This window comes from Ambystoma mexicanum, chromosome 6p, assembly GCF_040938575.1.
Source record: "Ambystoma mexicanum isolate Mex_15411 chromosome 6p, UKY_AmexF1_1, whole genome shotgun sequence".
Taxonomy (NCBI): domain Eukaryota; kingdom Metazoa; phylum Chordata; class Amphibia; order Caudata; family Ambystomatidae; genus Ambystoma; species Ambystoma mexicanum.
In genome coordinates, this window is record NC_090935.1 from 606,405,318 (window position 1) to 606,430,422 (window position 25,105).

At 45.0% G+C, this 25,105-nt stretch overlaps 1 protein-coding gene across 2 annotated transcripts in view; it reads right to left on the minus strand.

The window, feature by feature from the left end:
- The window catches only part of IQGAP2 (IQ motif containing GTPase activating protein 2), a 1,674,846-nt gene that overhangs the window by 701,932 nt on the left and 947,809 nt on the right, over positions 1 to 25,105 (minus strand). The gene's annotated exons all lie outside the window — the stretch shown is intronic.

Sequence of the window (25,105 nt, forward strand, 5' to 3'; positions counted from 1 at the left end):
AATATGGCCTGTCCTCCAGTAGCAACCTTTACATTACGCCCGAACAAAAAAGTACCAAACAGGATAATTCTTTGTTTGGATGCGAGTGCAGAACAAGGGCCACAACAGCCGCCAGACAGTGCATAGAGGGGTATTTAAAAGCCTGTGCCTGCACTGTTTGAGAGGCCCAAAGTTGTTGGTATGATCCCCAGCATAGATCATGCTGTGGTGCCTATCCAGTGGCATGACGGAACAGACATCAGTTGCAGGACTATGAAGAAGAACATACTCTGGCTCAGGTGAGTTATATTATTTGATATTTGTAAAGTGCCTACTGCCATTTTCATGGCTTTGAAGCGCATTGGGATGAAAAGCCATAGTCTGTGCAAATATGGAAACAAAGGAGCATTAAACTGCATGTGAATAGTCATTCCAGTTAGGGGACTATTCAATTACTAGCAGCAATGACAAGTTTAAAACATATAAATCACGCAGAGCATTGTGTTCAGGTGCAGAGATGACTGCTATACCAGTGACTATGTGACAGCTGGACCGAATTATTCATGGGACTCAGCTGTATTCTATGGGTTGTAGTGCAAAGGGGGAATGGGTATTATAAATAGTCTATGAAGCCCTGGGACAACTGTCTACAGTTGAGGGCTCTGCTATACTGTACATGCAGAATTCGTGCATACTGAATAACATGCAGTTAAGGCAAATCCACCTGCAACCCTGCACTCACTGGCCTCTTGGATGCAGGCCCCATTTCACCAGCTCACACTGCCTGGTCAATCCCCCTCACTATCTGTCTCGCTCTCTCTCTCTGTGTGTCTCTGTGTGTCTCTGTGTCTCTCTGTCTGTCTGTCTGTCTGTCTGTGTGTCTCTGTGTGTCTCTGTCTCTCTCTCTCCATCTGTCTCTCCCTCTCTGTCTCTGTCTGTCTGTCTGTCTGTCTCTCCGTATCTCTGTCTCTCTCACACACACATCGATACATTGTCTCCCATGTGCAGCAAAACAAGCATCTCTGAGTTGGCCAATGAGAGGGAAGGGGTAGGCTGTCTAAACTCCAGTCAATGACCATAAGCAACAGCTAAGGGTTATAGGAGGCAAGAAACTTTGGTTCAGAGAAAGAGCTACTTGACGTTTCGGGCTGCAGTCACCCCTTTTACCTTGCTTAGCATGCTAGTTGGCACACAGAGTTGCCTCAACGCTCACTTTACCATGCCAGGTGCTGTGCTCAGTGGCCTACTAGAAAGTATGCCCGTCAGGACAACAAGGCATTTGGCAGGCGTTCATCAGGCATTGGTAGGGGTTAGAATCCCTGGTCATTTCACCCAGAGGTCTACCTGCTGTCTCCCTCAAGCCCTAAACTCTTCTACACAGTACACACTGAAAAGCCCCCCTCCACCGCCACAAACAGACACACACTCACCAGGTGTTGACGTGGCCCTAGGCCTTCAGTATCAGTGATGCTGTGGCCCTGCAGGGGATTCTTCATAATGAAAGGCAGATCCAAAAAGATGGAGCGAGGAGTGGGGATTCCTCAAAAATGTTCTGCATCTTGATGTCAAAAAAGGAGACAGGGAGGTGTGATGGCCAAAGGATGGCGAAGAGCAATGTGTTGGCAGTGAAACAGGGGTTATGGGGTAGGGGGATACGATGGACTTTCCAATAATTCTGCAATCTGAATATGCAGTCTCACTGGCCCCTTTCTAGCTAAGGGTACCAGGGGGTTTTCCTTACTTGTGCCACAGCTAAAATGATGGGAGCAGGACAGAGTCAGCCATGCTTTATTCATCCATAAGGGCTGTCCTTCCAAGTGTAGGAAGGGGCTGACAGGGATAGGCATATGCACAAGGTGTGGGCTGTTCCCCCACAGGGGTCTCCTGGAGCCAAGGAAGGTTTTGCCTCACCCATTAACATCTATTTACACCATAGATTGGGAAGGGAGGAGGAGCAGGGCTGCCAGCCTGTCTCTCGAAAGTACTGTTGTGCTTACATTTACACAATTTCCACAAGTTGGTAAGATGTCTTGGGGAAATGTCAGCGAAGGCAGCAAAAATAACCCACACGCCTCCTAAACTGGGAAGCTTCTGTATGTGCCCTATGTGAGCACAAAAACAGTTCATCATTGATCCCCCTTTCACCCTCCTTGGTGAAACATGCTAAAACAAATAGGAAATGTACGCAGGAGAAGTGCAACACAGAGTAGACGCTTGGCACTCCCTGAAAAGTGAGAAAAACGCCATGTGTGTGGCTAGGATCAGGCATTTTGTAAATGCATGGCCATGCGTAAGCCTGGTGAAAGGTTGTAGAGCTCCTTTACCACACACAGATTTGTGAGGCACCAACATATGATTGGGTACTTGCACCTTTTTCTGTCTATTTGACATTTTATGGCCAGGTCCAAACGGCCATATCCCTCTAAACTGAGTAACTGATTGAGTGTATGATCGCCTCTTTGAAGATAATAGCTGTTGACATAGATCATTTGCTGACATTCTTGAGATCCATGAAAGGCCCTGCAGTGGGCCCTTTAAACTCTTTAAAATAGCCCAGTAAGGTTATAGGTCAAATCCAGCATCTCGAAAAAGTATTGGAGACGGTGAACCTGCCACAGAAGTTTCTAAAGTTTGTTGCAATGTTTCGCTGCAAGAGCCAGACAACCAAAGCGACAAGTGCTTATAAGAGTGGACTGTGACTTGAATAGAAGCCATGGTGTTTCATGATGTGCACTAGTAAGGACACTTCAACATGGCGAATCCATTAGGAAAAGAGAATGTTGGCATAGGAGAAAGATCTTCTATGCACATTGACATTCAACACTGTTCACCAAGCCGTCAGTATTACGTGAATACTTGTCAGTGGTTCTGGCCTTTGGCCGTATCATGAGGCAGTTCTGTACCTTTTTTTTTAAAGGATTCTTAAATGGTGAAATTGGCAAATGCAGTACCTGTTGGCCCAGAACTGATTGACATACATATATTTCAACTTCTGCTTCATGCCTCCTTAACACTTGTGATATACAATTATCCTAATGATACACAAACTCTGTTGTGTCTAGCGCTACTGCCAAAGTCACATAACTGTCTACGGGTGTGCAGGAAGAACACAGTGAGTTCAAGTGCTAAACATCTAAAAATCTGCCTACTCCTCTATGCTTTGCCAAGTATGGGCTTATCTAGTACCTGCTAATTAGGTCTGGTTATTCTGTAAAGTAATCTCGTGTGTCCAGGTACCTACATCCATGTACTTCTAGTTCAGCCTACTGAGACAGTCGAGAGCCAGAGCTCTTAAATTAATTCCAGATTTGATCATAAAAATTGCCTCTTTTGTTTCTGTAAAAAATCCACCTTAAATCTCAGGAGTGATGGGCTGGCCTGGATTCTCCAAGTATACATTAGGGATGCACTGCTCTTCCTCGTCCTCACCGTGGCGAGGAAGAGCAGGGCTCTAAGGAAGGCTACTGGTAATTATTTCATGCATTACCATTCTGGTCACAGTCCTTAAATTAGGACATATCTAGGTCAACAGACTTCGACCAGAATCAGTATACTGCAAGACAGGTATGTTGATTAACATCAAATGAGAGGTAGATTTAAGCCACACTGATAATGGCTTAACCAAACACTGAGCGAGGAAGCTTCCCATAGCCAGAGTCTGTAATACAAACCAAAGCTAATGGGGCGGCTATGTTGACATACAATAAATGTCTAAATGTCTGCGATGGTCACTCCCCTACATTCCAACCAAGAGGTCACCTTCTCCCCATCACCCTCCTCCGATCATTTGTGGCAGAGGAACTTGCACATAAGCCAGTACAATTGTTTGTTCAATCCCTAGGCTTGAAATGGCAGTAGATGGGTTCTTGTCCTATCATTCAGATCCAAATGAGACAAAGCGGGGAATATGAATCCCTAAACGACGTACCATCCAGATAACTCCAGACAGCCCTCCACACATCCAGAACATGCACCCGGTGTTCTGGAGGTGCAGGATCTGGAGAGTAGGAAGTTCAAACTCACGCGGAAGATGGAAACCAGACAAGACAATTCTGAATATAACAAGCCACCCGTTTCATTCAGGCGACAGGTTAATGGCATTAATTATCAAGGACAAAAGATTTAGCAAAATAACCTATGAAGGATCCTCTAAAGGGATCTGAAACACAGATGGTTGTAAAGGCCTGAGAACAAGAAGAGGATCCTTGCCAAATAGCGAAGAGTCGACCAAAGAATATTATAACAAAAAGCTTTTCAAATCCAGGAGGCATACGGCTAGATCAACTCAATCCCAAACCAGTGATTCCAAGATGCACAAGTAGTCATGGTTTCACAAGGAAAGTGGAAACCTCCAGACTGAAGAAGCTTCTCTGTCGGGAAATGTAAAATCTTTACAGCATTGCATGAGAGCGTACAAACATACTTCAAAAAGGCATTAGGCAGAGGCTCAATGTCGTTCAGTAGGCAGCTGGACTGCTTAGTAGCTAAAACATTGTCAGAAGAAACCCTGGTTCATAGCTCATTCCATTTTCTAGCAACACAGACCACCACCCATTTCCCATGAGCTCTATGCACAGTGAATGCAGTGCAGTCTTTCTCTGAACCACGTTTACTCTTCACGTTCATTTTGGTGAATCATAAGAGATCCAAAGGGCCTGGCTCCACATCCACAGAGGTTTCAGTAAGGTACAGCAAACCCTTCAGTCATCCTTTCAGGATCCTTTCAGGATCGGAAGCTTTAAGATCCCACGACTATTAATGTGGGAGTCCTTTTTGGAAGTCACAATGCTTCCACACATGAAGCTGTGGGTGCAAAAGATTTCTGGGACAACAAACAGAATTCCATTTTAGGGTAAGAAAGCAGGCACAATTCGACTGCCTTGTGTTTTTCAAGTGTCATAGTAGCAAACAGATTTGTTTTAAGTCACATCTCAATCAGGTGACCAGTAGTAGTGGGAGGGGCTCCAAAGAGATTTAAGGAAAATGACAACTCAATCAACATGCTTTAAAACACTTCTAAGCCACACAACTGGAACTCCCATTTCATACAACGAGGTACATATTTAAATATTTGGCTTCTCTAAGACTTTTATTTGTCCTTTTCCAGACTTAAAACTTCCTAAACGTGCTTAAAAGAACTGGATACAAAGTGTTAAGGCAAAGGGTTGTGGAGCAAACATACAGAGTGCAGTTTGGCAGGTGAAGTACAGTTGACCCAAATTTCTTTTTTTTTGTTAATTCTTTTTTATTAAGCACCAAATACCATAATTGAAACAGCCCGTTACATAGGGTGAGAACATAAGACAACACAATTGCAGAGATTGAGCATAGTCATAAAAATATTCTGCTCATCAGATACGACAGTGCTGGACAGTAATTGCCTGGTCACTTCCTATGATCAGGGCTACTAACCCCCCACCCCCTCCTCCCTCTTCTCTCCCCAGCCTCCCGTAGGTTCCCACCTATGTCGCATATTAGCCTTGACATCACATGTTTGTCTTACCATGTGGAAATTGATTATTGAATGTTGAATAGTACCTTATATTACATTGCTACTGATTTTGGCCCTCCATCCCCAATTTGTAGGTCTTGCGTGTCGCCTGTCACTGGTTGTATATTTGTGATATATAAGTTTGATTTGATCTTCCCGATTGGCCCTGTCCTCGTGATGTCCCTGTCCTCTGCCTGGCGTCTGTTAGTATTTCTTGGTTATGCATGACGCCTGTTGGTTGCTGATCATGTTATGGTCAAGGAGATCAAATGTGTGGATCTGCTAGTTCTTTAAATCGTGTGGCTGGTGCCGGTCTAGCACAGCGTTTGTAGGTGTTGTATTCAAAGGGGCATAGTTTGGAGAGTAGGGACTGCCACATGGAGTTGGTGGGTGGCTTGACTGCTTTCCAGTTAAGAATCATAGTTTTACACGCTGCGAATAGCATTATATGTATTATCCTACGCTGCATGGTGTCGGGGTGCCAGTCCTCCCTCTTCCCCCCTAGTAGTAGAGAGCCTGGGGTCATCATGATCTCTGTCTCGTTGATGCATGAGATCTGCCTGTACACCTTGTCACAGAAGGTCTTCATCTTCAGGCATGACCAAAGAATGTGTCCTAGGGTTCCATGATCGACACAAAGTCTACATCATTTCAGGGAGTGTACGAGAAACACCAGAAACAACTTGCTTGGTGTATAGCACATTCTTCGGATGAGTTTATATTGAATGTCCCGATTGTGGATGTTCGCAGAGACCATTGGTATGGCTTCAAAACAGTCGTAGGGATCACCTGGGTCTTACTGGGTTCCCAGATCACCGGACCATTGAGAAGCGAGTATGCAGATGCACATTAGATTATTGGGTTGCATATTTTGTACAAATTACGTAAGTGCAGGTACCTTGCCATGTCCCGCACCATTTCTGATTTGCCCGGCGTTGGGGCAGGGGTTCAAAAAAGGGATTGTTCTCTGGTACGTTTGATTCTGATTCGCCCAGCCCAAGTAGTCGCCTCCCATCTGGGAAGCTATGCTGGGCTTGATCTTCGTAAAGGTCCATTATTCTGATATGTTGCCACCTTGTATCTTGGTAGGGATGTAGTATGTGGTCTAGACCATACAATAGCAATGCCCCGATACTACTCCAGCCTGGGGTCGCCTGCATTGAAGAGTCCAGCGACGCATGAAGTTTGTGCCTTTGCTTAGGCGTCAGGTCCCAGTACCGGGTGCTTTTTAATTTTGGCAGGTAACTTGCGCAGGGGGATATCCAAAACCCTGGTTAGTGCAAGTGGAGTCAGCAGGGATAGTTCCATCATTTTCCAGCTGGTCAGGTCTGCTTTGTTAAGCCATCATTTGGCTCAGCATACCTGTGCCGCCTGGTAATATGTTCTCCAATGTGGCAGCGCTAGACTGCCCTCTGCTTTAGAGGCCTGCAGGATTTCGAGTCTGACCGCACTTTTTTGCCCCTCCAGACAAATTTGGTTATGTGGGAGTCTAATTCTTTAAACATCTGGATCGTAGGGGAGAAGGGGAGCATCATTGCCGAATAAATCAACCTCGGTAAGGAATTCATTTTAAAGGCACTGATCCTTCCGGATAGGGACAAGGGGAGCGAGTACCATCTGAGTAAATCTTGTTTTATTTTTAGTAGAACCGGAGGATAATTTAGTTGGAGTATTTCATCCAGGATCGGGCAGATTTTAACCCACAGGTACGTAATATGGTGGAGTTGGAGTCTAAATGGAGTCAGCCCACCTGGGTCCCAAGGAATGTCTAGTCTCAAAGGGATGATACTCAGACTTTGCCCAGTTTATAACATAGCTTGCCATGGGGCCGAGTAATTGAAAAAACTGATGCAGCCTTTGGAATGCGGTCTTGTAATCACTTAGAGTGCCACCCGATGTTCCTCTGTCTCACGTTGTATCCCGGTCTGTTTGCAGTTTAACCGCTAAAGGCTCAATAGCAAGAGTGTATAAGAGAGGGGATAGAGGGCATCCTTGTGGTGTGCCAGAGTGAAGGCAGAAAGGCACAGACGTAATGCCATTTGTCACCACTGCTGCTGTGCGGCCTGTGTATAGCAGTTTGAGGAGTTTGATCAATTCTGGTGGGAAGCCAAAGGTGCTCAACACTTCGAACATAAAGTCCCATTGGACCTTGTCGAATGCCTTCTCTGCTTCTAGTGTTAGGATCCCCTCATCCAGGTTTACCCATCCCCACGCTATGACGTGTAAGAGACGGCAGACATTGTTGGTCAAGTGTCTACCCAGGATGAACCCAGTTTGGTCTTTGTGGATGAGATTAGGGAGCAGGCTTTCGGTGCGATGGGCCAAACATTTTGCTAGGATCTTTGCATCAGTGTTAATTAAAGATATCGGGCGGTATGAGCTGCAGTCCCCCGTGTCTTGGCCTTTCTTATGGAACACTACTATATTTGCTGAGAGCATGGAGCGCGGTAGGGAGCCAGTATTGCCGGCATCGACAGACAGCTTTGAGGGTGGATGCTAAGTGATCAGTTAGTGCTTTATGAAAGTTGATGGGGGGGTGGGTCTATCGGGGCCAGCAGCCTTTCCCGCAGAGCTATCTGATCACTCAGAGGATCTCCTGTGTGGTGATTGGAGTCTCTTTAGTTTTGGGAGCTCAATGGTGGTAAGGAATTCATGAACACACTGTGCATCTAGCCGGGCTGGTTCTGCGTATAATGTGCTATAAAATTGTGCGAACCGCTCATTAATTCATTCATCCCCCTTTACTAGATTCCATCAAGGACCAAGATGGGAATCAATGATTTGTGCAGCCTGTCGATTGCGTAGTGCAAGTGCCATGAGGTGAAGGGGTCGGCCACCCTTGCAGTAGTAAGTTTGTGAAAAGCTGGTGAATGATTCCTGGGCCCGGGAGGAAGAGACCGCTTTGAATTCTTATCGGAGCCCCACCAGTTTAGCGTGTGTTTGTGGGTCATGTGAGCACTTATGTTCCAATTCTGAAGTCAATATGTCGGCTATCAGTTGTGGTTCCCATTTCCCCCACATGTTTAGCTTGTGAGCCCAGTGTGATATAAACTGCCCCATAACATATGCCTTATAAGAGTCACAGCACTTCAGAGTTGTAAATTCATCGGACATATTGGTTAGTCAGTATACGTCTGTGTCCTTCACTAGGTGTTCGAGGAAGTCTGGGTACCCCAGAGCTCTCAAATTGAGGCGCCACACCGGTCTCTTACGTGGGACATCTGGAAGGTTTAGACGGAGTAGCACTGGTGAGTGGTCTGAAAAAGTGGAGGCCAATATTTTACACTCTCTGATCTGAAAGGAGTTAGAGGGGAGGAACCAGTAGTCCAATCTGGAGTAGCTGCTGTGCCTATTGGAGTAAAATGCAAAGTCTCTCTGTTGATTGTGAGTGACTCGCCAGGCATCTCGGAGCCAAAGCTCCCCCAGGATAGGAGGGTAGTGAGCTTGCGAGGGATTGTATAGGTTGTTGTAGAAGCGCTTTGGCGGTCTATTGATGGGACTAGGGTTACGTTGAAGTCCCGCCCCCCCGATCAGCGTCGTAGTGCTCATATATCGAGCATAAGCAGAGAAGGTGTGGGTGAAGAAGGATGGCATATCGGTTGTGGGCCCATATATGTATAGAAGAGTGACAACCTGGTGCAATATGTAGCCTTGTATCAATACGTATCTGCCTTTGCTATTATCAGCATGTTAAGGATCTGAAAGGGGACCCTCTTGTGTATAAGGATAGATACTCCCCTTTTCCGTGACATGGAGTGTACTGCCATTCCTAGCCATCCTCGACATAGTTTCTCTGACTCATTTGAGTTGAGGTGCGTTTCTTGGAGAAACAGTATATCTGTTTGCATATCGCGTGTATGGTTGAGCATTCGTTTGCTCTTAATGGGGTGGTTTAAGCCCTGGATATTAAGGGTAATACAGTTGAAAGTGGTCATTTTGGTTTGAGGGAGAGAAACATTCCCTCGAAGTTGTAAGGACTGGCTTTCCCATCCCTGGTTACACACCGTGCACGAAAGAGAAACAAATACGGCCGTCAGGAAGCATCTGTTTATTCAACTGTTTTACAAGCAAAAAAATAATAATTAACATCGCTGTCTTTCTGCATAAACCGTGCCTATATGGATGGCAAGCATTGCATGTCAGTTCTGTTCTGTTCTAAGCTAAGTATATTGTATTTTTTCATTGGACTTAAATGCTTTCTTAAATACATAATTTCTTCTTTCTTGCAATGCCCTCATATTATGCTAAATAGCATGAATTGTTTTCTAAATTCACAGAATCACAGGGCATATTTCACAACTTAAAAAACTGGAATAAAGCAGTTCTGGGATGACACATGCTTGAGCACACTCCAAGGATATACAATGTATTGTGTTTTCATTGGTTACCTTGCTCTCATTTAATTTTAGCCTACTGCCAAATTGATGCCCTGGTACCGCTAACATTGTATTTTCCTACCATTTAAGCCTACCATTTAAACTGCTAAATCAATGCACCTGGCTTCTTCCAGGCTCTCCCTTTTCTCAATAACCTTGGCTTGGGTTGCTAGTAGTCTGAGCTCCACACAGCCCTATATTTCTGTGTTTTCAGCACGTTAAATATACCAAAGGCTGAAAGCCTGTATTTATATGTAATACATGCCATGGTATCCATTTTGGGAAAGATGACTACCTTTTGCTATGACATTTCTTATGTCAGAGAGCTATAGTGTCTGTTATTAGGTTATACGCGATATATGCATCACTTTATGTTTGTGTTTTCCTAAATGAATGTGTGCCATGTAATATTTTAGTCCTTTCACCTATTCTCGCCACCTCTAACCTACATGTTATCCATTCCCTGATTCACCTGCCTGGAATAAGAGCAGTATGGCTGCCTCAATGGACACTGCTTCCAAATAATTTTTATAAGGTTAGAGACTGAGGGCGGGCATGGGCCCGGCATGACATGTTCACCTGTCCATCACCAGAGGGAGGGTCGGTCCTCTCCTCTTCAACTCCTTCCATAAATGCATTGCTCACTGGCACTCTCCACTATAACACTTTCTTGCAATGATTATGCCACCAGTGTACCTAAATGTACTTTGAGTTGTACACTAAACCTGAGAAAGGAGATAAAATGGGCAAGTTAAAAAGCAATAGCATTGATCACTTTCTTTGTACACCAAATTACAAACTGCCTCAATTTATTTTAGCATCTGTGTCTTGCGACTGGTTTCCATGCTTCACGTAGTATTCCCATTGATTCAGGCTGCCAAGTTCAGAAAAGTTACTCACTGTACTGACAATGGTACTCTTATTCCATAGTCTTCTTTCCTCCAGACTCATGGGATGTCCCTCAGAACAGGGAGTTGCAAAGCAGCTTTAGAATCTTTGGCACAGGCGCGGTCTGCCAAGCCATGTACCATAGCTCCTCTGTGTGCCCTGCCCTACCGTCAGTATCTTTTATCAAGTCAAACCTGGGAACATATTAGAGGGGATGGTGATGGGGGTGTCTGAAGGAAAGGGGACTATGGACTAAGAGTACCAGTGTCACTATGGTGACTAACTTTCCATACTGTTAGGTCCCGTCCCCTTTCCTCCAGACTCATAGGAGATTACAAAGCACTGCAATCACAATAATGGGTGGCTGGTAGCCTTAATGCAAAAAAAGGTTCTTGAATACGGCCTTCCCAAACACTGCATCATTTCTAGAGCTATGATTTAGTGAGTAGTGCTTTCAGAAGGAATGGGGCGTAGCCCATGTTGCTCCCTTATAAATGCCCACAATGCGCACATGTTCTTGGAAGGCCACAGAAGCCGCGTTTCCCCTAACTAAAGGAACATAAAGCTCTCACCACTGGTTTCTTCAGTAGGCTGTAAGCTTCCAAGGTAGTGGAAACCTTTCAGCAAGCAATCATGGCCTTCGATGGCGGCGCACCAGGGCTATTCGGCCATAGGCTGTGCACTACCCACCTCTTTTGTCTGAGCCAAGTAGAATGTTCAGACTTTGGCCACATCAAGTGTGAAGCACTTGCTCCACCTCACTGGAAGCCTCTGGAAAGAATACAGGTAGAGATATTTCCTCATTGACGTGGATGTCACTGACTATCTTTGGAAGGAAGCTAGGCTTGGTAAATAAAACCACTTTTGTCTGTGGGGAAAATTAGGTAGGGATCATCAATGCCGAGTACCTGTAGCTCAGAGATCTTTCGGGTAGATGTTATGGCCACCAAAAAGGTTGTTTTCAGAATAAGCCACCCGCAAAGTGCCTTGTTACCAATGCATCCGCCATCGAGACCACCTTGTCTCTTTTGTTCAAAAAGGCCCTTATTGCAGGCAGAGAACATCCTGCATGAATCAACTGACATCCCAGATTCAGCCCATTCAGTTACTAATGAGAGCACATCATTCCGACATGCCTACCTGGAGTCTAACTTGTTTTCTGGCACCAGAGACAGCAATGAGTCCACTAACTGCAATATTGCGATTGTGTGCTTCCTTTCCTGGCGGCTTTAATAAAGGCCACCATTTTTTCTGACAGCCCTAGGTGACCATAGGTTAACTCCTCATTGATCAAGCCATTAAGGATAGAGACTGATGGTTTGGATGGAGAATCATCCCCTGACACAGTAATAGAATTTTCGCCCACTCAAGCAGGAGGCAAGATGGCTGACTCCTCACGTTGAACAGATCTGAGAACCAGATTCTTTTCAGACAGGATCAAGTGGCAAGTGTGCACTAGCACCTTCAAGTGGCTCTTGTGCTAGATCGGATTACCAATAAAGATCTCAGACCAAATAACTGAACAGGCTGAAAGAATATGGCAAAGTACTACTTTATTCTAAATGTAATAAAGCAGATCAAACTGGCAGACATCGGACTGATGATTGCACACTCCCACACAAATTTGATTGCACAGAGGTCTTATACCCCAATATCCATCATCTATGACGTGATCCTACATGGAAAACTGTAAAACCTATTGACTGGAGGGATTTGTTAGGGGGAACATATCTACTTATAGAATAGATAGGGGTTAGTTCACCATTGGCTGTCTCTTATCTGTAAGACAAGCCTTGAACTACCTCTAAATATGTACACTATGGATTATAGCAGACAGAATGGCAGCAAATTGGTCTATGCAACATTGTATAGCAGGTTGCCCCATCCCCACTCAACCTAGGACTTTCGGCTCGGCTAGCAGCATGCAAGCGAAATGAAGCCCAGGTGCTTCGGTCACATCAGATTGCTCCCCACTCTCCCAATTAGTCCATCATCTCATCAGTCCGACCATGAGCCAAGGTTTCCCCATCTGTAGTTCACCATGTAGCCTGCTCTCTGTTCTTGGACATTCCAGGGAGTGTGAGCACATCACTATCTTTATCGAAAGCTTAATGAATAGCCATTGTTTTCGATTTATGAATCACATGTGAAGAGACCACAAATGTGTTCATTTCAACCTCTTATTCACTGCCATTTGATTCAATTATACTGGGTGGCATTGCTCCTCTTGGCCTCTAGAGACTTGCTCACTCAATCTTGTGCAGACTTTATACACTTTGAACTGTCCAATACTTCGCTCTTGCGAATGTTTTCTTCTTCTTTAATCTAGGAGAAATATGTCTCCCTTCCATGACTTATCCATCTGCCTCCCTTTGTGCTTTGAAGCTATTCCTTAAAAATAGCATCCTTGATCCCAGGCCAACAGACTCCTCTTAATTTTGCACACAAAGCTGTTTTCCAGCATCTCCTGACTCTGCACTCCTAGTCTGCCTCCGAGGTAGCTGAAATGCCGGGCACCTGGGATTTCTGATGCTTTCGGATCTCTCGGCAGCCTTCGACCTAGTCGACCACTCTATTCTTGTCTACAGGCTAAAGGGCATGGTGGGTCGAGCCAATAAGGCATCAGATTGGATACCATCTTTTCTTGGTACCAGGGTATCCAGAGTAGAAGTGGAGGCTGTTCAATCTTCCCCCCACTATATCAATGCTGAAGTCCCACAGGGTTCCTGCATTTCACTCTCGCTATTCAACATCTACACAAGACCTCTGCTTGAGTTACTGAACCATCTGAGCATCCAACACACAGACTATGCGGACGACACCCAGGTGGTCTTTGAGCTGTCTGGCAACTACGTTCAAGATTCTGAGGTGCTTAACAGTGTTTATGCAGTAATACAGTCATGGATGCTATCCAACTCTTTGTCTCCAAATGATAACAAGACAGAGCTCCTTGTTGTGGCTACTGTCCAGCGACTTGCTAAACTTGATGCATCCTACAAAAGTTTCAATATTGCAAATAGCCAGACTGCCGTCTTGGACTGCGATAAAACATTGGGTGTTCATCTCGACACAGAGCTGAATATGATGGCTCATTTATCCCACACTCGCTCATCCTGTGGCTATGTGGTTAGGCTTTTGAACAAAATCATGCCTTATGTCTCACTTAAGAGTAGATTCATTCTTGTTTTGGCCTTGGTGAACTTGAGGCTTGACTATTGTAATAGCCATCTGTCAGGGATGACGCAGGCTAATCTTCAGTCCCTGCAGACAACCCAGAATGAGTACGTGCAGTTTTTGGGTTGTGTAGACAGGATCATGTCACAGATTCTAGAAAGGCATTGCACTGGCTACCTGTTAAACATAGGATCGTACACAAGATCTTATTAGACTACAAGTGCTGGACATCCACTGCCCTTATGTATGTGACAAAACAACGGATCATCAACCCCCCCTCTCGACTTCTTTAGTCCAGCGATGACCATACATTTAAACAGCCTCGGTTAAACTGGCGTAGTTTGGTGGAAACAGCTTCCCAGTACAGGGCCTCAGAGAATAGAATGTGCTTCCGCTAGCAATGAGAGCAGCAAACTCATTAGTCTTCAAGGGGGCAGTAAACATATCTGTTTAACCGGTAACTGGGAATATGCTTCTACACTGACATGATTGGGCTTCCTGTATTCTCGACCTTGACTCTGTTTTTTGTCTTGTTCCTGTTATTTGTGCACTCTGAGACCCAAGGGTATGTGGCGCATAGTAAGAAAGAAAATAAATAAAAATAAATGACTCTTAGTACGAGGAGGCATCCATTTTCCAATTATGGCCATCCTAGCCACGTTATATATTCCTCTATAGCAAGCTTTTATATGTATTATCCAGACCCTCCAGAAAATTGCGGCATGAAATGGAAAATATTGCGGCACCCAACTGCGTTTTTTGCGGCATTTTCTAACGTTGAAAAATATATCATTTAACATCTTTTTTAGCCTAAAACCAAGTAATTGCAAGGCTTTTGTTAGTGAGGAACAAAATGTGTTCTGTCTGGCTGCGCTCTGTAGGACAGCCAGGTCGAGTCACCACAGCCTAACATTTTGGATTGTGGTGGGGGAAGGGGGATACAGCCTGATGAGCTCCAAGGAAATGGTGCTGTGCCACTACTTCCAGCAGACAAGTGGAAAGCAAATAAACAGATAGGCTTGAATTCAAAAGTATAACCCTGGTTGAAGCCCATAGGTTTGCTTTTCGCTTGTCCTATGACCCCAGGAGAGAGGGGGAACAACTCTACACTTCTCCATGGAAGGAATCCATGAGGCCAAGACACAGGGGCAATGCAGTGGCAGTAACTGCAAGCCCATAATACCTAGCCAAACAATGAACTCTCTTGGGTGGTCATAATTCCTTGGTTATGCCACCCACACATGGTGACTAAACACACCCACAAACATAAATGAAACATCACAACACTACCAGGGGTCAAGTCCTACAAATTAAAGTGGGGGAGGGAACTCATTAACAAATGCAATGGCATGTGATGTCATCAGAAATTAGCATATCAAGGTGAAATATGCATATATCATTAAATTGGCTTTGCATAACCACCAAAATTGCACAGGACAAATGGCATTTGCCTTTCATAAATTTTAACACCCAATTTTGTGCGTAATTGGTGTCATACAGCCCAGCCTTGATTCAAGGCTGGGCTGCATGATACAAACGCTCGTAGCTGTATTCGTTTCAAATTGCTTTACAATTATTGTAAAGCAATTTGAAACGAATACAGCTACGAGAGTCTTCAATTGGCATCATGCAGCCCAGCCTTGATTCAAGGCTGGGCTGCATGATACAAACGCTCGTAGCTGTATTCGTTTTCAAATTGCTTTACAATTGGTATCATGCAGCCCATGATACCAATTGTAAAGCAATTTGAAATTAATACAGCTACGAGAGTCTTCAATTGGTATCATGTAGCCCAGCGTCAGGAAGCATTAAGTTTATGCTTTCTTTTCCGGCGCTCGACAGGAAAGTAATTTACTTTCCTGTCGAGCGCCGGGAATGAAAACAGTCCAGTGGCCTCTTTGGGTGCTCTGAGTTGGGGGCAGATGAGTGGACAGGCCAGTGCTTACCTGGCTAGCTTCACCAACTGTCAGCTCGGGCACTCAATGAGCCTTGGAGGTGCCTGGGGTCACAGCCAAATGCTGTGCATCTCCCAGGCCTGCGTGACCCTCCCCCAATCCTGGGCCTGCAACGCAGAGCCGAGGTGTTAACCCTCAAGCTGCTGCAATCAGCAGCCAGCTGTGTTCGCTCTAAATCATTAAATGAGCGTGAAAAAAGACACACTAAGCTAACGTGTCTTTTTTGCGCTCATTTAATGATTTATTGCGGCAATTGCGGGAAATGGCAAATTTTGCGATTTTTTTGCAAATCGCAAAATCGCCATAAGGTGGATGGTCTGATTATCGACCTTGCATTGCTGTGTATTTACATTTATTGATTGGCAAGTTACTTTGTCTTCTTTGCATATATGATCACTTCATCATTTCTCTTTTCACTTAAATTACATTCTTACTCTTAAGTATTTTCATATCGCCTCAGTATGGCTTTGCACATCTTCTTCATGACATCACTCTGCCCTTGTCAGATTTCACAGAATGCTCTATGATGTCCAATGGTGCGTGCTGACATTGTTTGTTTGTTTATTTATTTGATAATGCGCACCAAGCCCTTAGGCCGCAGCAGTACAAGAATACTCGAAGCTTAGTTACAGTGTTACATAGTTGGTATGTGCATAAATTACATTACAGTGTGAGAAACAAATACAGTGCAAAATACAGTATAGGCAATTATTATAGAGAGAGTATAATACAGTAAATGAGGTGAAACATCAGTTGGGTGGCCTATGGTTACACTTGTGAGTGCAAGGAAAGTGAGTCACAGGCATTTGGATTGTGCAAGTCAGGGAGAGAAAGAAGTTATAGGTCATTAGAGCGAAGCCATTTGAGGGCGTTAATTCTGAATCTAGTGTAAGGAAGGGGGCATCTAAGGTCAATAGGGCGTGTGTTCCATACTTGTGCAGCTTTGACTGGGAAGCTGGTTCCTCCATCCGGGGCGAGTTTGAATCTGGGAATGTCGAGCAGGAAGTTGTTGGCAGATCTCAGTGGTCTGGCAGTGATTTTCCTAGTGATTTTTTCCGATAGGTAGGGAGGTGCTAGGGTGTTGAGACATTTAGAGGTGAGGGATATCGTTTTGAGGAGGATTCTGTTTTATTTTTAGCCAGTGGGCCTCTTTCTAAATTTAGAGATATGCTCTCTATGAGGTATGTTCAACGCTGCTCTAAGAGCGTTGTTTTGCAATCTTTGAAGTTTGTCAGTGACATACTTGTTGGCTCCCGAGTACAGGGTGTTACAATAATCAAGTCGGGACATGATGAGTGCATTGGCCAAGGTAATGCAACTGGCGTTAGACAGGAATAGTCTGGCAGCCCGGATTAGTTTGCAAGTGTAGGCAGTGGTAGAGGAGAGAGAGTTAACTTGCTTTTTTAGGTTGCGAGAGGAGTCCAGGTAGAATCCTAACGTTTTTACCTCTGGCAGGACCTTAATGATGTTATTGTCAATGTTAAAAGAAGTGTAGTTTGGAGTTTGTTTTTTAAGTTAGCATTAGATCCGAGGAGTAGAATCTCAGTCTTATCGTCATTCATGCCTGAATGAGGGTGTATATTTTGTTCACCATAGCCAAGTCCTCTTCATAGTTGCCCGAAAGGGGTATGAGGATCTGGGTGTCATCTGCATAATTAGTGTAGATGACACCGAGTCTGTCCAACTTGTCGAATAGTGGCTTAGTGAAGATGTTATAGATCGTTGGTTAGACGCAGGCTCCCTGTGGGACTCTGCAGGAAATTTGGATGGGATCGGCGCAAGAGGAAGTAGAGAAAACTCTCATCGTCCGATTGGCTAAAAAGGATTGCACCCAGGCAATGGCTTCTCCAGTGAAGTTGGCAGTGAGTCTTAGGTGGCTGCATAAGACTGCGTGGTCCACCAAGTCGATGGCTGCTGACAAGTCCAGCAGTAGTAGCAGGGTGGTTTTGCCATTGTCCGTTGGTTCCTCAATTTTAGTCTTGAGGTCTAGCAGGGCTGTTTCAGTGCCATGGAGGGGGCGGAATCCTGATTGTCGTGATACTAGCAGGTGATTAGTTTCAAGGTAGTCTTGAATTTGTAGATAAGCTACTCTGTCAATGATTTTGAGTAAGAAGGGTACAGTTGTAATGGGTCTGTAGTTGGTAGGTATTGAAGGGTCAAGGGTTTGTTTTTTCACTAGGGAGAGGACCCAGGATTATTTCAGGTTAGTCGGTACCGTATTTGATTTGAAGGAGGAATTAATTAGCTTTGAGATGAATGGGGCTAGGTCTCTGGCCGCATCCTTGATTATTTGCGCTGGGCAGCTGTCGCCCTTGCAGTTGGAAGGTTTCAAGGAGAGAATGACCTTTTCAGTCTCAATAATTGAGATAGTCTTGAAGCTAAATGGTGGAATAGTATTGTGCTCCGTGGGCAGTGGTGGTAGTTGGTTATCGGTGGGCAGGGAGTCTTTCTTTTATTATTTTGAGTTGGAGGGAGGAGATTTTGTTGGATAGGGACTCTGTATATTGGTACACCATGTCTTGTCCTTTGGGACAGTGTCAATTGGTTGTATTGGGTTTTCCATTTCACAGAGGATGGAGAAGAGTTCCTTTGTACTAGATTGGGCCTTCGTGATTCTGTCATTGAATAGGTTTTTCTTTGTGATTGTGATTTCTTTCTTATAGTGTTTAGATAGTTGGGCTAGTTTAGCCTTATTGCTGTCAGTGGGTGATTTACGCCAAGTGGCTTGTAGTTTCCTTTTCTTTTTTCTGAGTTCATTTAGTTGGGGGGTGAACCAGGCATTCAGGTGCCCTTCTTGCTTACTTTTGCACAATTTTAGGGGGGCAATGGTATCTAGTGCCTTGGTCATGCCTTGGTTAAAGGGTTCCACTAATGTGACCGGATCAGTGTTATTCTCCAGGCCATTAATGGCAGGGAGGAGAAGTGGGATGAGGTTTTCGGCAGAGATGTCTTTTTTACTTCTAGTGGGTAGGGGGGTATCATGTTGATAGTTTTAGGAGTGAGGAGATCGAGTGAGGCAGTGAAGTTGATTAAGTAGTGGTCTGTCCAGGGTTGAGGGACAATGTTGATGATGGTGATGTTGCATTTGAGTTCAGATAGCCAGTCGAGGGTTGTGCCCTTAATGTGGGTAGGTGAAAGGATTTTTTGGGTAAGCCCATGGTCGTTGAGTAAAGCAGCTATAGAGTGGGCATACTTGTTGTCTGGGTCATTGAGGCCGATGTTAAAGTCGCCCATCAGTAGGGTTTGGGAGTGATTTTGCATGTTATTCGCTATAAGGCTAGTGAGGTCCTCCTCGAAAGTTCCTAATGGTCCCGGCAGCCTATAAATCAGGTGGATGGTCAGTGTACGGTTATTGGAGAGTTGCAGTTTGGCTGTGAGTATTTCACACGATGAGCAAGGTGGTGAGTCAGCCAGTCTGATAGGTAGGGTATTTTTGGAAATAATGGCTAGGCCACCACCTTTAGTTTTAGGTCTATCTACTCTGAGTATCTGGTAACTGTCAGGTACAGCCAACATCAGAGTAGGGCCTGCCGCCTCATGGAGCCAGGTCTCAGTGATGGCGAGCAGGTCCAGATTGCCATTACTTAGAATGTCAGAAATTTCCGAGGCGTGGGCAACCATGGTTCTCGCGTTAATGAGAGACCATGTTAGTGTCAAGGAGCTTTTTAGGTTACTGCTCTGTGTGGGTTTAATTGAACGTTGGGTTTAGCTAAGGTGCTTCTTGGTTTGGACTTGGGTGGGCGTCGGGTTTGGAATTTCTTTTTTGGTTACTTGTGCACACTTGCCTAAGTGGTGTGAGGTAGGGTGGAGTCCAATAGTAATGTTATTTCTTTTAGGTTCGTAGATGCGGGGTAGTCTTGCTCGGAGTCTATTGTTTCTGTCCGAGGGAGGTTTGGCATTAAAGGAGGCGGCTGCCAAAATGGTGAGGAGCGCCATCGTGAGTAGGAGGGACTGAGTGTTAGGGTTTTTGCTCATGATGTGAGGTGCGCCTAAGTTCGGGATCATCTATGGTGGCAGCAATGTGCAGATAGATGCGAAGTGGCTAAGGTTCTCCTAATTAGATCCCCTAATTGGAGGCTACTAAGGCATGTGCGGATAGATACAGTTAAGCAGTGGGGGTTTACCTAAAGTCACTAGATCACACTAGAGACTAGAGACAAGCATGCAACAATAGAGCAGTAAGGTTCACCAAAATACAATTTTGCTATGAGGCTAGGTGGGCATGTGCAGAACAGGAGCAGTAAACAGTAACAATAGCACAGTAGGGTTCACCTAAGTACAATTTTTGCTATGAGGCTAAGTGGGCATGTGCAAAACACGAGCAGTAAACAGTAACAATGGCGCAGTAGGGTTCACCTGAATTCAATTTTCACTATGCGGCTAGGTGGGCATGTGCAAAACAGGAGCAGTAAACAGTAACAATAGCGCAGCAGGGTTCACCCAAATACGATTTTCACTATAAAGGCTAGGCGGACCCGTCATATGACAATAGTCAAGTAAGGTTCACCTAAATTCGATTTTTGCTATGAGGCTAAGTGGGCATGCGCAAAACAGGAGCAGTGAACAGTAACAATAGCACAGCAGGGTCCACCTAAATACGATTTTCACTATAAGGCTGGGCGGGCATGTGCAGACAGATACAATTAGATAGTGCAAGTTTACCTAGAATGCAGGTGCTGTCTTCGTTTTTGCGTGCGACCAGAAACAATTGAGCAATGTGGAATCATCTCGCTCTGCAGCATTGGTGAGGGGCTAGGTTACAATATACAGACAGTAGCTGCCTTTTAGCACAAGTTTAGATCACTTTATACACTTGTTTCATTAGTTCCCTGGGGTCAGGGTCGAGGTAGGTGTGGGATGTGCAGTATTTCCTGACAAAACCGATATTTTTCCTGAGCTGCCGACATTCAGAAGGAAGTGTTGTTGGCATCATGTGGGCAAAGTACTTGCTATTGTGAGGTTGTATCGCGTGGCAAAAGGGAACTAAAGATTTTGTAGTACTGGGTGTTTCGGAGAGGCGGCACTTCGTAATTTGATGTTTGAAGGAATTGACTATAGGTTGAGCGATAACTAAATAACGATTGCGTTAGGGAGCGTGTTCTTACGCTTACCGTGGTATCAAGAGGTCGTCATCTGTTGGGCCGGCGAAGAGGGGATCGCGAAGCAGGGGTCCCGGCCTAGCCTCTAGCCATGCTCTGGACAGGCTCAGGACAGGTCCTGCTCTGTTGTGTGTGGTCCTTCGTGGGCTGGTCTGGCGTTCGCCTTCCGGAGACCGATTGGCTGCAATGAGGGAGTGTGGGCCAATGGGCTGTCTGACACGGATCAGGAGGCCGGGACAAGGCAGGCAGCTGCACTGTAAAGCCTGGCGGCCATCTTACATAGAGGTAGCCTCGTGTGAGGCAATGGTGGCACTAGGTATGTGCTTGGCTGGAACATTTGGGGCATCTCCTGGCCATAAAAATTATTTAGCATGCTTGTGTAGCGCATGCACATAATTGTCGGGCGATGTTGCGGATTTTCAAAAATGATGCAGACTCGAGTGCAAGGTGTGGAATCGAGGCCATAAAGCCTACCTTGCGTTGTGAATGGATCCCCCAGCTTTATTCCAAAGCGGGCCACTGCGCCTGCAGTCAAGGAGCTCCTGCTCCTTGGGAAGGGATCGGGTAGTGTTCTTCCACAAGATATCATTCCACTCTTTCAGTGCGAGTAAACATTCAATACAGGTGCCTGAGTGCATATCGTCTCTCGTACACTCAATGCAGTATAGGAATTACACATGGAGTACCATATGGGGCTCTTCTCCTCCTACTGTTCCAATAGGGCAGCAGTGTAGGGGCTGGAGTTAGGGAAAATGCATCTACCTGCTCCTCTACACAAACTTCCATCCTCTTGAGTTTTTGCAGCACCTTTGCTATCAAAGGAAGGAGAGGAAAGACATAAAAGGTTGTCCATCTCACAGAAGCAGAAAGGCATCTCCCAGGGAATTCAGGCCTGCCCTCTTCCACAAAGCATACAATTTTGTGTGCATCGAAAAGAGATCCACCAGCGGTGTGCCCCATTAACGGAATGTTGAGACTAAGACCTTCAGGTTCAACTCCCATTAAAGCGGGGTCCCCATTGTGTGGGGTGTGTGCGAGACAACTCAGTACATATGCCCTGATATTGTCTTCCTCGGAAGGTGACAAGCTATCAGTGAGATGGCGTGATCCATGCCCCAATGCCATTTCTCTAAGGCTAGAGAGCAAAGAGAGCAGGACCTTGTCCCCCTTACTTTTTCAGGTAGAACATTAGGTAGTATTGTCTGTATAAATTGGAAAATGCTGTCCAGTCAGAGCTATCAGAAATGCCTTCATACCCAGAAAGATTGCCTTTAGCTCTAGAAGGTTTTTGTGTGTTTGATCTTTGGATGCCTACAAATTGTGTACTTCCAACTGTTCCAGCATCACCCCCCATCCTGCTAGGGATGCATCCATGAGCATTGTCCTGGACGGAACTGGACGGAACTGGAAGTAAAAATGGAACGCCAAGACTGATGTTCTCCTCCTCCATCCACCTTGGCGTTCTGCCTAACTTCCATCACCTGAAATACCATCAGGCCATTAAAGAGGCAAAATCTGTCTATTTTGCTAATTGTAAGCAAGGGTTACTGACTGAGTATATACTGTGCCAGCTGTGTGGCGAGTGGTATGTGGTAACCCTTATGCCACTTAACAAAATGAGTACTAAAAAACCCTCACACTTCGCGCTTGGCCAATGTAGTTGAACAATGCACTTGAATAATCTATTTGTAAAATTTAAAGTCCCAGAATCGTAGGTGGGTTATTAGTCCAATTTATTTTCTGATATAATTTGTGCAAAAAAAAGCCAACACGTGTTTCGACACGATGTCTTTTAAGGCTGATTAGGGACTCATCCAATAGATTGTTGGTAAGTAATTAGAAGTGTATCTTGACGCGTCCTGTACGGAGTCACCTCCAATGTATTGCATAAAAGGTATTCTGCAAAGTCTTCCTAGTTGGAATGTAACCGAGGGAGACTTTGCAGAATAATGTACAGATTACTAACCAACAATCTATTGGATAAGTCCCTAATCGGCCTTGAGAAAGACATTGTGTCGAAACACATGTTTGCTGTTTTTTGCACAAGTTCTATCAGAAAATAAATTGGAGTAACAACCCACCTAAGATTCTGGGACTTTAAACTTTACCAATAGATTTTTCAAGTACATTGTTCAACTACATTGGCCAAGTGCGAAGTGTAAGGGGTTATTTTGCTAATTGCATCTCAAAGGCTCTTAATCAGCCGAAGGAATTATTTTCTGTGGTAAAGGAGTTGTCATCTCCTGACATTGTTTCCACTTCGATCCCTTTCTTTCAAGCCCTTTCTAATTGGCAGTCTTATTTTTGTATTCAGACGATTACCAATATCAGGGCAAACATCCCAGTCCCTGTACACGAGATGGTGACTTCCACTCCACATTATATCTCGACCCCCTCGTCATGCGGGCGTTTCTTTTTCATCATTCTCTGTCATCACAAAGGATCAGCTTCTTGGGGTGGTTTCACGACATTAAATCCTGCTCTCCCTTGGAATTCATTCCCATATATTAAAGCAAATTAGTGTGGACCTAGCTCCCATTATTATTTCTGGTATTAACTTTTTGCTGAGCCATGGTTCAGTTCCGGCAGTCCTTAAACAGGCATTAGTCATCCCCCTTGGTCCATGCGCTTCCTGACACTTTTCACCACATTTCACTTCTCATGTTCTTCATGAAAGTGTTAGAGGTTACGGATACCGCCCAACTTAGGAATTTTCTTGAGGAAGCTCGTGTCTTAGTCCCCTTCCAATCAGGTTTTCCCCATGCAATGAGTACCGAATCAGTGCATGTCTCAGTTATTGACTATCTTACCAAGAATGAGCGATCAGGGTGGGGTAGGTCTGCTTTTATTACTTGAACTATCCGCTGCATTTGATAACATTGATCACCCCATCCCATGCCGTAAACTTTGTACTTCAGTGGTTTTAATCTTTTCTCTCAGATCATTCCCAGATCCTCTCCCTTCCCCCATTTAGGTCGTTATCATCGCCTCTCACCTGTGGGGTTCCCCAAGGCTCAGCAATATTGCTTTTTTTAACATTTATGTCCAGCCTACTGCTAGCCTCATCCATTTGCATGGCTGTCGATTCTATTCTTATGCAGATGATAACCAATTGATCCTTAGAGTGGATCAGAACCTGCAGGAATCGACTGCCCGTCTAAAGGTCGGTCTTGCAGCCATGGGCGAATGGGTGATTCACAACTGGCTAAAGCTCAATGGCGACAAAAGCAGTCCTGGTTATTGGCCCACCTGATGCACACTCGTTATGGACCCATGATTTTTAGCCCCCCAATCTGGGTACTTTGCCCACTCCTGTGGAATCGGTAAAAAACCTTTGTGTCAAAATCTCAAGTACGTGATCACCGGATTTGCAAGGCAGTGGAAGATTTAGTACTGACTACTTTAAACTTAAGTCCTTAAAAAGGGATACCTTTTCTACCATACTTCTTGAGAGGTTCGGTGGTTGCCTCTGCGGTCCTAAGAATTCTTGATTCTTGTAATGCCATTTTATTGGCTCAACCCAAATACTACATGAAGAGGCTTCACATCTTCAAAATTCTGCAACCTGGCTAGTCACTGGTATGCCTAAATATGCACAAGTCACTCCTATTTTACTTCAGTTTCATTGTCTCCCTGTTGAAAAAAAGGATTACTTTCAAACGTCTCTGCCTGACCCATCGAGCCTTGCATAATCAGGGTACTTGCATAATCAGGGAGCAGCATAATCAGGGTGCTTGCATAATCAGGCTGCTTCGCATCTTCTGGGAATGATTACTCCCTGCACTCCAGGTAGTGCTCTTTTCTCGGCAAACTCAGGCAATCATATTGTCTCTGGCAAGTAGAGGTTTCCTCCAGCGCTGACTTGGCAACCTACCCGAGGCAAGGAGTGGTGGGGTCGTCGGGTGCGCGAGCTAAGTTATTCCAGTAACAGCTGCTGGCAAGTAAAGAAAAACCGGTCTAGGATAGGAAGAGGAAACCTCAGGCGTGCCACCCCGTTTCACGTCAAAAGCCGTGGAGACTGGCAGGGAAAGTGCATCGCACGATACAATTTGCCTTGTGTGCCTCTGCAGTGCAGTACCACATGTTAATATGACAGCGCACAGAGGGCTTCTTTTTTCTCACTGTTATCTCTGTGAACACATT